This window comes from Hyla sarda, chromosome 10 (assembly GCF_029499605.1).
Source record: "Hyla sarda isolate aHylSar1 chromosome 10, aHylSar1.hap1, whole genome shotgun sequence".
Taxonomy (NCBI): domain Eukaryota; kingdom Metazoa; phylum Chordata; class Amphibia; order Anura; family Hylidae; genus Hyla; species Hyla sarda.
This window is the reverse complement of record NC_079198.1, coordinates 13861602-13874939: the sequence shown is the minus strand read 5'-3', so window position 1 is coordinate 13874939 and position 13338 is coordinate 13861602.

Below are 13338 nucleotides of genomic sequence, written 5' to 3'. Positions count from 1 at the left end.
CAATGAATAGCAGAAATGAGTCCCATAGAGAAGAAAATAACGGAGCACTCACCACTTCATTTGCTGTAGACAGGTACTTCTTTCTTTAGGTACTTCTTTCTTTCTTCAGGTACAAAAATGACAAGACTTGAGAGCAGGGAAGGTGGACCAGATCTTGTGCGGGGGGTTCTTAGGTGCTAACACGGGGCGACGACCGTATCGCGCTGTTGCGCTTCCTCGGGCCCCTCGGGCCCGAGGAAGCGCAACAGCGCGATACGGTCGTCGCCCCGTGTGAGCACCTAAGAACCCCCTGCACAAGATCTGGTCCACCTTCCCTGCCCTCAAGTCTTGTCATTTTTGTACCTGAAGAAAAATAAAGAAGTACCTGAAGAAAGAAAGAAGTACCTGTCTACAGCAAATGAAGTGGTGAGTGCTCCGATATTTTCTTCTCTATGGGACTCATTTCTCTATAAAAATGTTGAAGAACTGAACATACATGATATCTCCACCCTGCCTTGAGGTTTGCTTACAGATATATTACTGCCCCAATTGTGTTTATCCTTCAAGGTCTTTAAAAGTCTAGAGTATCATTGTTCTTGTACCGCTTCTGGAATGTGTAACGTCACTTTAGAATGTCTTTGAGGTCCAAAGGAACTTAATTGATTTTCTCACACTTTCTTAAGCCTTTTGCCTGACTACAAGAGGTACATCATGTAACCAATAAGCCTACAGCCTCATGGCTAGTCTTGGGGAGTGGGGACCGGACTACTTTTAGCAATGAATTGTGCTGACTGTAGAAGAATGTGATGTAGAACATTGCGTTAAATGGGAATGATCCCTCCCGCTATTTTATATATATTATCCTTAAAGGGGTGTGGTAACAGAATGTGATGAGGGCAGATGTTGTTACCCTAGGGGCAGATGGCATTAATCCCTTGTATTCATGACGCCAGGGCGTGGTGTATCCTCGATACCACCTGAAGGTATATCGCTAGATCCTGGGCTAGGCACGGGGGCAATAATGACTCTGACGCCAAGTTACGGATAACGGTAGCTTTACTGAGGGTAGACAGGTGGTAAAGTCTATACAGTTCAGCCAGGGCCTAAGGAGGTGACCAGTGACTCAGAAACCTTAAGGGCTTGCTGGGACTTGTAGTGGATGGGGACAATTTAATGCAGGCCACTCTGACTTGACAAATGATGACTGTGACTGACTTGACTGATGACTGACAATACTGAGACTGTGGTTACTTGTAGCCTCTTGTGGCTGCCGACTGGATGTGGCTGCCGACTGGACTTGAGGCTCCTAGGACTCTGGACTCTCTAGGACTCGTCTGCAGCAAAGACTTGTAGGGAAAGAGAGAGAAGCTCCACCCAGGGCTTATATGAGGGAGACTAGCAGGGAGCCCATAGGTCACCCCTGGGATCACCTGAACACTGGTACCTCCTGGGAAACAATCACATGACAAGTCACATGGTGAACAGTCTTAAAGTGACAACGCTTCCTGAACACATTACATGGTATGGTACATTAGAAACATATTTACATGGGGGACAGATGCAGGGGGCCCAGGGGACACTGTAGGGAGGCTGCCTGATAGGGCAGCAAAAGTACGGGGTAACACCTCCCGTACTGGGACACCACAGGGGCAATAGGGTCCTGTTGAGGTACTTAGTTTTTATACACAATGCCAGGATTGATTCATTATACCTCTCACATAGCTGGGTATCTAGTATAAGATATTTGATGTATTTAGGGACCTTCATGGACCAACATCAAGTCCTGATAAGGATTTGACAAAGCCTCGAAATGAAGGGGCACCCCACAATTTCTTTAATTCTTTAATTTTCTTTAATTTCACATATTCTATGTGGAAAAGGAAGTCTTCTCCTTGGGACATTGTCCCACTCATGAACTTTTGTCTCAAGTAGGAAATTTCCTTCTCCCGTTCATGTAAAAGAGGAGAAACATTGGATTTGCCCCTTGAAGTCTACAAGGAAGAAATACTCCTAGTAAGGCACAAGTGAGTATCATATGTTGTGTTCTGCTCCTCAGCCTTCGTGGTGACCTCACAGATCTTGTCCTGAGGGTCAGGTTGGTCCTGTAGCTGCGGTTTCTTCCTTTACATCAGGAGAATCTCGCTCTGCAGGATTTTTTCGACACCTTATGACACAATAAAGACAATTTCTTGGCTATGTAGAGATATTACACAACCAAAATGATAGGTCCAGGCAATTGTGAAATGCAGGTCCTACCGCAGCAGAATTATACAGATCAACTCAGGCATTATATCGATCTTCAATTTCGGGCAGGTAGCGAGAGGAATTGATAAATACAAAAAGACGAAAATTGTGAAGGCTACACGATCATTGTTTTGGATTCTTTATACGCCATGACCAGGACTGATACTGTTTTCACAACTGTACCTTCTCCAAATGTCGGTAGATATAGAGTTTTAACATGAGTTAATTTATATGATTTTTGGTAAAAAAAAAAAAAAGTTTAACCGGTGGAAGGAGAACTGATTTGTTTGATAGTCCAAGAGCGCCACCTGCTGGGAATATAGTTTAATGTTCAAAATGATCCATTGTAAAAGATAAAGCAAAATGAACGAGCTATGCTGGACATAGATGAATTATAACCGATCTGACATTATAAGTGTATGATCACCTTTGTTTATACAGATGTAGCCATGACTATCTTGTGTGGTTTAAAGATATCCTATTGCACCCGGCATCATGATAAGACCAATAAACTTACTATAGGCTTCTGTAATGTTTTAGGATAACTTCTAACTCACCTTCAGGAGAACAGTACAGTATCTTAATGCACCAGGGATCAAGATGAGGCTGGCTACATCTATATACAGATATAATCTATATAAAATGTTAAATCGTTTAATAAATATATAACAATACTTATCCTGTACTGAGTTAGATCCTGTATTCCAAAGCTGTACTTACTATTCTGCTGGTGGAGTCACTGTGTACATACAGTGAGGATCAAAAGTTTGGGCACCCCAGGTAAAAATTTGTATTAATGTGCATAAAGAAGCCAAGGAAAGATGGAAAAATCTCCAAAAGGCATCAAATTACAGATTAGACATTCTTATAATATGTCACCAAAAGTTAGATTTTATTTCCATCATTTACACTTTCAAAATAACAGAAAACAAAAAAAATGGCATCTGCAATAGTTTGGGCACCCTGCAGAGTTATTATCTTGTACTGCCCCCTTTGGCAAGTATCACAGCTTGTAAACGCTTTTTGTAGCCAGCCAAGAGTCTTTCAATTCTTGTTTGAGGTATCTTTGCCCATTCTTCCTTACAAAAGTCTTCCAGTTCTTTGAGATTTCTGGGCTGTCTGTCACGCACTGCTCTTTTAAGGTCTATCCATAGATTTTCAATTATGTTGAGGTCAGGAGATTGTCAAGGTCATGGCAAAACCTTCAGTTTACACCTCTTGATGTAATCCCCCGTGGATTTCGAGGTGTGTTTAGGATCATTATCCATTTGTAGAAGCCATCCTCTCTTTAACTTCAGCTTTTTCACAGATGACATCAAGTTAGCATCCAAAATTTGCTACAATTTTATTGAATCCATTTTTCCTTCTACTCGTGAGATGTTCCCTGTGCCACTGGCCCCCATGCTTAACAGTTGGACAGAGGTTCTTTTCATTAAACACCTTGTTTTCATGACGCCAGGGCGTGGTTTAGCCTAAAACCACCCGAAGGTATACCGCTAGATCCTGGGGTAGGCGCAGGGGCAAAAAAGACTCCGACGCCAAGTTACGGACAACTGAAGCTTTACTGAGGGTAGTCTATACAGTTCAGCCAGGGCCAAAGGAAGTGACCAGTGACGCAGAGACCTTAAGGGCTTGCTGGGACTTGTAGTAGGACTGGACAATTGAATGCAGACCACGCTGACTTGACAGATGACAGGGACTGACTTGACTTGACTCATCAAGCTGTGACTTTATCTTACTTGACTTGATGGTGGCTGCAGGACTGGACTTTGAGGTCTCCAACACTCTAGACACACACACTAGGCGACTGCACTGGACCTCAGATTAGCAGAAGAACAGAGCTCAAAGAGAGAGAAGCTCCACCCAGGGGTTATATGGGGGAGACTAGCAGGGAGCCCATAGGTCACTTTTGGGATCACCTGGTCACTGGTACCTCCTGGGGAATAATCACATGACATATCATATGGTACAAGTCTTAAAGCAACATTACATTTTATAACACTTTACATGGTAAAACATATTTACAATGGGAAAACAAGTACAGGGGCCTTGGGGCCACTGAAGGAGGCTGCCTGACAGGACAGCAGGAGCACAGGGTAACATCTCCCATACTGGGCCACCACACATTACTTTTCCTGTACTGATCCTGAGTTATATCCTGTATTATGACGTCACAGTCACGCCCCCTCATGACGTCACACCCCTCAATGCAAGTTTGTGGGAGAGGGCGTGACAACCGCCCCGCCCCTTCCCATAGACTTGCATTTGGGGGTGTGGTGTGACCTCACAAGGGGTGTGGCCATGATGTCGCAGCCCCCCCATCTCCCAAACCCAGCATTCTAAACGAATGTCTGGTGCTGCACAGAGATCACAGAGGTCCCTTTGGATAGGGGATAAGATGTCTAGGGGCAGAGTACCCCTTTAATACCTAACTATGGAATCCAGACTTGTGGTACTGAATAAAGGGTAGCTCCTCAAAAAAGACTACACACGTATTTGGCAACTTGGTATAAGAATCAAGAAATGCAACATGATAACTATACTGTGTGCTGTGAGGGGCATAAGGAGGCAAGGCATTATATTGTGCTAGCGATAGGCACAACTCTATAGAGGGCGTGGAGAATAATTTGCAGATAAACTAACGCACTATGGCCTAATCCCACACCCAATAGGAGCGAGTCAACAGCAAATGGGGGACCAAAACAGGACAAAATAGGTCTTAGAGGTGCTGCTCAAACTGGCATAAACACGACCATTGGCGATGCACAGGACGACAATGACTTTGGATATACAACTGGACAACACGTTCATGTGGCTTCCTTAGGTCCACCAGAGTAGCTGTTGCAGCATCCTGGGATATGGCTATGGCTATGCTCAGCATTATGCTGATCTAATGATTCATACAGGACACTATATTAGATGGCATATGGGGGGGGGGGGAGAAGAGATTACTGATGCACTGGCTTTGCAAGGTGCTACAAGCAGAAAGAAAATAAACAACAGCACAGTAAGGAAAGGGTTACACCAAGCTCTGCTGCTGAGGAAAGCCTTCATTTAAGTTGCATGTACAGTGCATATACTCTGGACACTCTCAGATGTAGGTAGTCTTTCTCTCTCCTCTCTCCAGCACAAAGTACATGCTAAGCCCCGCCCTGAGACAGGTGGTAAAGTGGTTGATGGGAGATCTGTGAAGGCTTTTTTCCTCAGTGATGTAAGTAACTGGGTCCAGGTTTTAGGAGTGACTTAAAGGGGTACTCGGGTACGCCAGCATTCTGAACATTTTGTTCAGAATGCTCGGAACTGGAGGCCGTGATCTCACCCCCACCATTCATATCTATGGAAGGGGGCGTTTTGACCAACACGCCCCCTCCCATAGACATGAATGAAAGTGGCGTGGTGTGACGTCATGAGGGGGCAGGAACCAGCCTGCAGGAACCGGGCTTTGTTTAAAATGCCGGGTGGGGGGGGGGGGGGGTATTGGGGCACCAGCAGCGGGACCACTGCGATCAGACATCTTATCCCCTATCTTTTGGATAGGGGATAAGATGTCTAGCAGCAGAGTACCCCTTTAAGGTCCCGGCTAAAAGGTCACACCTATACCCCATACCTGGTGTCACTGGTGGATCCGTTACATGTGACCCTACCCTTAACCTGACATTTAGGACTTTTTCTTTCTGATTTTCTGCTTGATGCAAACCTAATAACGGTCGGGTCCCACTAAAATTCTGCTTACAGAATTAAAGCAGAATGAAGCATTGGACGGCATGCATTCCATTCATTCTTTATGAGAGTGCCGGAGATACCGTGATCAGACACACTGAATTATAGGGGGGCTTGAATACCAATTTAAAGTGGTTATCCAGGATTAGAAAAACAGAGCTGATTTCTTCCAAAAACAGCACCACACCTGTCCTCAGGTTGCGTATGGTATTACAACTTGGCTCTTAGCTGAATTGAGCTGCAATACCACACACAACCTGAGGACAAATGTGGAAAAAAGAAATGAAAAAAATCATCTCTGTTTTTCTAATCATGGATAACACTTGTCTTACATCTGATTGGTTGCTATGGGCAACTCAGCAACTTTTCCTCTTCCTACGGGGGAGATTTATCAAAACCTGTCCAGAGGAAAAGTTGCTGAGTTGCCCATAGCAACCAATCAGGTCGCTTCTTTCATTTTTGAAAAGGCCTCTGGAAAATTAAAGAAGCGATCTGATTGGTTGCTATGGGCAACTCAGCAACTTTTCCTCTGGACAGGATTTGATAAATCTCCCCCGTAGGAAGAGGAAAAGTTGCTGAGTTGCCCATAGCAACCAATCAAATAGCTTCTTTCATTTTCCAGAGGCCCTTTCAAAAATGAAAGCAGCGACCTGATTGGTTGCTATGGGCAACTCAGTAACTTTTCTTATCATTATTCATAATGAGTTGTTATTATAATAATAGGACAAAGATTTTTATTTAATTATCTTTTTATCCACTGTTTTCTAAACAATGGATTTTTATTACAATATATTTTGTTGGTAACAGTGAAGCCGCTAAGGTACTGTGGTGACCCATGGTGCATGACGGGACCACGGGGTGTAGCGGTGTAGGTGGATGGGGCAAGATGGTATTAACCCCTGGGGCAAGGTGTTATTAACCCCTAGTGTTCATGACGCCGGAGTGGTTTTTGGGTACTGGAACCACACGAATGGTATCTCCACTATTCCAATGGCTAGTTAGTGAAAGGAGAGTCCACCGCCAGTTATGGTTTAATGGATAATAATAATAGGACAAAGATTTTTATTTAATTATCTTTTTATCCACTGTTCTCTAAACAATGGATTTTTTTACAATATATATATTATATATATATATATATTTTTTTTTGGTAACAGTGAAGCCGCTGTCATGTGCAGATATAACAATTTTATTATGGACCTAAGTGACGAGTATGGTACTGTGGTGACCCATGGTGTATGACGGGACCACGGGGTGTAGCGGTGTAGGTGGTGGGGCAAGATGGTATTAACCCATGGGGCAAGGTGTTATTAACCCCTAGTGTTCGTGACGCCAGAGTGGTTTTTGGGTACCGGAACCACACAAACGGTATCTCCACTATTCCAATGGCTAGTTAAGGAAAGGAGAGTCCACAACCAGTTACGGTTTAAAGGAGGCTTTACTGAGTTAAAGGGGTTATCCAGGGAAAAAACTTTTTTTTATATATCAGCTGGCTCCAGAAAGTTAAACAGATTTGTAAATTACTTCTATTAAAAAATCTTAATCCTTTCAGTACTTATGAGCTTCTGAAGTTAAAGGAGTAGTCCAGTGGTGACTAAGGATAGGGGATAAGTTGCAGATCGCGGGGGGTCCGACTGCTGGGGCCCCCTGCGATCTCCTGTACGGAGCCCCGACAGCCCGCGGGAAGGGGGCGTGTTGACCTCCGCACGAGGCGGCGGCCGACACGCCCCCTCAATACAACTCTATGGCAGAGCCGAAGCGCTGCCTTCGGCAATCTCCGGCTCTGCCATAGAGATGTATTGAGGGGGCGTGTCGGCCGCCGCCTCGTGCGGGGGTCGACACCCGCCATCTGGGCCGAGAGCCGGGGCCCCGTACAGAGAGATCGCAGGGGGCCCCAGCGGTCGGACCCCCCGCAATCTCAAACTTATCCCCTATCCTTAGGATAGGGGATAAGTTTTTCACCACTGGACTACCCCTTTAAGGTTGTTCTTTTCTAAGTGCTCTCTGATGACACGTGTCTCGAGAACCGCCCTGTTTAGAAGAGGTTTGCTATGGGGATTTGCTTCTAAACTGGGCGGTTCCCGAGACACGTGTCATCAGAGAGCACTTAGACAGAAAAGAACAACCTTAACTTCAGAACCTCATAAGTACTGAAAGGATTAAGATTTTTTAATAGAAGTAATTTACAAATCTGTTTAACTTTCTGGAACCAGTTGATATATATTAAAAAAAAGTTTTTTCCTGGAATACCCCTTTAAGACAGATGGAATTATCTACACAGCTAGGCCAGATTCTCAGAGAGGTGGCCAGGAACCCAGAAAGACCTCGCAGCTTGCTGGGACCAATTAGACTTGTAATAGACGTTAGAGATTTGACTATAGGCTGGACTTGACTATTTGTAGTGACAGCAGACATAGACTTTTGACTTACTGGAATGACTGTAGCTTTGCGGCCTTTCAGATGCTGGTCACTAGCACTGAGATCTCTGGTGTTTGCTGTGCTCAGTAGCAAGAGGATAAGAGAGTGAATTGTAATGGCCGCCCCCTTATATAGAGGGGGCTCAGCCAAAGCCCATTGGTCAAGCTGCAGGTCATAGGTTAAGCTGGTGCTCTCTGGGTAACATCATGTGAAAACATAACATTTCACAGGTCCTTTAGATGACATTACTGGAGTCCTCCAAAGGTCCTTTATCCTAACTATACATAGGTATACTGACTATACATACAGTAAAACAAATAACACTATAATAACAGCAGGGTAGACACTGCAGGAGAGCCCCCAGGTCACTGAGGGACTCAACCTGACAGGGCCTAAGGGTAGTGCAAGACCATGTCCCGTACTGGGACATCACAAAACCAAACGTGTTGCCCTACTAAAGCCAAATAAAGTTATGTTATTAATTTTAATCCATTATATTGCGATATTGTGGTCACTTCTTGTACTTTGACACATCATTTGGGGAATCGCTCGGAGACCTCAGATTAGGAGGACCCTTGGGGTGACAGAAAATTCTGCCTGGCTGACTGCTTGTCAGCTGCACCTCTTTTAGAGTCAGAGACTAATCTGGATCACATATAACAAGAGACAGACTAGAATCGAAGGTTCAGGAGCGAAATCTGCGAGGCGATTACATAACCGCTCCAATGTTATTGATTCGTGTATTGCATTAGACATTCAGCGGTGCACTACACGTCCTCTGTGTGTTTCATATACCATTGTATTGCAATGCATATATCCCATTATTACAATATCGGCTTCTCAATAAAAAGTCCTGGTTATTAAATAGTTAATGAGATCACTTATAAACATCACGTAATGGTTGATGGGGCTAAATTACATTAGTGAACCCCCCCCCAGCGCTGAGATCAGACAAACAGGACGCAGTCATTTACTGTGATGACATAACGTCCTCTGGGTTCATGGTATTAGAACAACTGGTGATGTCATCGTCACCTCTCTGGCATCCCAATTACTTCATGAGCAGCCGTCATGTTTGCCCCCTCCCCACCCCCCCACCCCCCAATAGCTATTATAATTTATATATATATATATATATATATATATATATATATATATATGTGTGTGCGTGTATATATAAAGTAGTGTCTAATGTTTTCTTTATCCCATTACTGAGACCACAATTCAAGCTTTCAAGCATTAAATCCATCCTACAAAGATAGTGATGTTATATGTGCCATGGAGGCTGCATTAGTAATATTTGGGATGGGGGATGGGTCATGGCATGGAATCGTATACCCCAATGAGTGAATCTCACAAAGTTCTGTATAGGGCACCTTCTTGCCTCTACCCACAGTGCCCCTCATCTCATCCTGTATACCACTCTATTATACATTTTAGGGCCTTATAAGATGGCGACCTCGTAGATAGCAACACCCTCCCCCTCTGTTCGCTAGATTAGTGATACGGCCTTTCGGTTGAAATCTTTAACCAAACAGAATAGCTTTAGTTATGCTAACAGGGCAAAGGGAAAATGACCAACTATTTTTGGGGTTCGCTAGGGTTAGAAAAGCATAGCTGCTTTCTTCTAAAAACAGCGCCACCACTGTCCTCAGGTTGCGTGTTGTATTCCATCTCAGCTTCATTAAAAAACTAAGGTCAAAGAGTAGCACTGTTTCTGGAAGAAAGGAGCTATGTTTTTTACTAATCCTTGAAAATTTTCAACCAAAAATGATCTTGGATGAAGTCCTTGGCCCAGTTTTATCAAGCCGTGTGAGAGAAATAATGGATAGATGTTTACCACAGCTACGGTGTCCATTTTAGGACATCGTCAGTCGTCAGACGTAACTCCGTCCTCCGTCAGGTGAAACAGCGTCCCGCCTCCTCCCTCGGACCAATCGCCATCAATCGTCAGCTGCAACTCCGTTCTCCCTCAGGTGAAACGGCGTCCCGCCTCCTCGCTCGGACCAATCGCCATCAATCGTCAGCTGAAACTCCGTCCTCCCTCAGGTGAAATGGCATCCTGCCTCCTCCCTCGGACCAATCGCCATCTACAACTCCATCCTCCTTCAGGTGAAACGGCGTCCCGCCTCCTCCCTCACATCAATCGCCGTCCTCCTTCAGCCAAAACTCCATCCTCTCTTATCCGAAACTCCGTCGTCCAAAACGTCGTCATGCCTCAGACCATTCTCCCTCAGACACAACTTCCTGCCGCATAACAGAGCCGACGCTGCACAGCATGTATAAGAGAGTCGAAAGTGTGAAACTTGCACACGTACTACAGACACTACATGTGCTACAGAGTCTGTATAGCAGAGCCGACAAGCGGCTCAGCTACACGGTAGGAAAGTTTTTCGTCTGAGGGATGACGGAGTTTCGGATAAGAGACTTTAGGATGACAAATGAGGGAGGAGGGAGTTGCAGCTGACGCCTGACGGAGATTGGCCCGAGGGAGGAGGCGGGACGCCGTTTCACCCGACAGAGGACGGAATTACGTCTGACGACTGACAATGTCCTAAAATGGACACTGTACACAGCAACCAATCACAGCTCAGGTAAAGTGAAAGCGGAAATCACACAGAAAAATCTGGGTCCTAGAGTTGAGGTCATCCCAAGTCCAGGAGGTCAGGGATGTGGCTCTTTATACTGCAACCAACCTTCTTTGTCAAAAGGTTTTAGAAATCAGATGAAGTCTAAACTGATGACTGCACTTGTATCAGGGTGTGAGTACAAATTTGCCCTGACTCTTTAGATTAAAGGGGTACTCCGCCCCTCCAGAGGATAGGGGATAAGATGATTTCCCTGCTGCACCCGGCATTCGTTTAGAGCATCGGATGCAGCGCCAGAGGCTCGTGACGTCACAGCCACACCCCCATAGACTTGCATTGAGGGGGCATAGCCGTGATGTCACGAGCCTCCACTCCGTCCCTCATTGAAGTTCGCTCCGTGCACTGGAGGTCTGGGGTGCCGCAGCCGAGATCACGGGTGTACTCAGCAGCGGGACCCCGCGATCAGACATCATATCCCCTATCCTCTGGATGGGGATAAGATGTCTAGGGGTGGAGTACTCCTTTAAGGTCTGGGTAGGGGGTTTTGAGGGGTAGGGCCTGGGAGGAGATAGGTGTTGACTTGAGTGAACTGGTAGCTGAGGTCTATAAAAAGTAACACAGTCTTAGAAGTATGGCAAACAAAATCAAAAAATATTAAAAGTCCAACTTTTTATAGCTATAAACAAAAAAAAGAGTTGTCGGCACTAGCCGTAATTATCTGCTGTTAACGGTGATAACGGTTGTGACCAGTACACGTAGTATGGATACAGACCATCATGGCTCCCGTGCAGTGCTGGTCTGATGCATTTTAACACCTACCTGGTGTCCCTGCTGCAGTTACAACCTCCTGAATAAAGTCCGGCTAAGAAGAAATCGTGAATGCCCCTTGTCTTCTTTATAGTTTATGGTTCATCCAACTTTTATTAGGTCTTCTAAAAATCCAAATGAAAAACAAGAAAGTGAACATAATAAAATCACAGAAACTTCGACCTGTTTCAAACCAATTGGTTCTTAATCATGGCAACGACTAAGAACCAATTGGTTCGAAACACGTCAGAGTTTCTGTGATTTTTATGTTCACATTGGTGTTTTTTCATTAGGATTTTTAGAAGACCTATTAAAAGTTGGACCTATTTTATTTTGTTTGCCATGACCTACAGGTATTAAGCGTTGGACTTTTAATATTTTTTTCATTTTGAGAGCTGGACTTTCGTTACTATTGTTTTCTCTTTGTACCAAGGAAACGGCTTGGCTATTTAGCTCATGGGCTTCCTGATCTTCCACCCACAATCTGTAGCTTTTTTTCATGTGCATGCATGATGGAATGAAGGAGGCTCCGTGTCTCCAATAGTAAAGACCTACAGATCAGGAATGATGCAGACCGGGGGTGAACACTGTACGACAAACTGGATGTACATTTGTATGCAGTTATGACAGTGTTATTCCTAGGTGTGTAACAAGGTACTGCTAGGGCCCTGCAGGTAGTTATCAGCGTTTACAGACGCTACTGTCATTACTGAGAGATATTATTTATTATTCTTTTATGGTGTGCAAAAATACATTTTTTATACAGTGTCCTGGATTCCACCAAATCTCTGGTGGGCTTAATAAAAGGAGCGAAACTTTCCTCTTCAATGATAATGGTATGGATGATGGTTGCAGGACACACCCAGTAGCACAGTAAGCTTCAAAGTTTCAGAACAAACTTGAGACTCTTTGACATAGGCCAAGCAGGCCCTGATGAAGGGCACCAATCTCGTTCATCGGCACACGTTTACTGAGCGTTCACCTGGCTCAATCGGTTGCAGGCCAACAATCGCTGGATCATTTGTATGGAAAGTAAACAAAAAAGACGATCGATCTAGCACTGTAAAGTTGATGCAATTATATTCCATCAAATCTTAATTGAGCAACATATGTGGTCAAGTCATAGTTCTAATCTCGATGCGTTTCGAGCGCATGCGCTCGAAACGCATCGAGATTTGAACTACTACTTGACCAATTGTGTTAATGCAGCTTTATTCCATAAAATGGTAAGTGGGCAACACAGTTGGTCAAGTCATAGTTCTAATTTTGACACGTTTTGAGTGCATATGCTCGAAATTCATCAGGATTTGAACTATGAATTGACCAACTCTTGCCTACTTACGATTTTAGTTGAAATCTTGACCAAGTTTGTTGCTCTTTTTATGGCATGAGCTCGAAATGCATCGAGATTTCAATTGTTCAAGTGTGTTGATGCAGATTAATTTATAAAATCATAAGTGAACAATACACTTGGTCAAGTCGTAGTTCTAATCATGATGCGTTTCGAGCGCATGTGAAAATGGAAAGAATATTGCACAATTGCAAAGCTACCAAGAGAAACAACCAAGTGTATGTATACCGA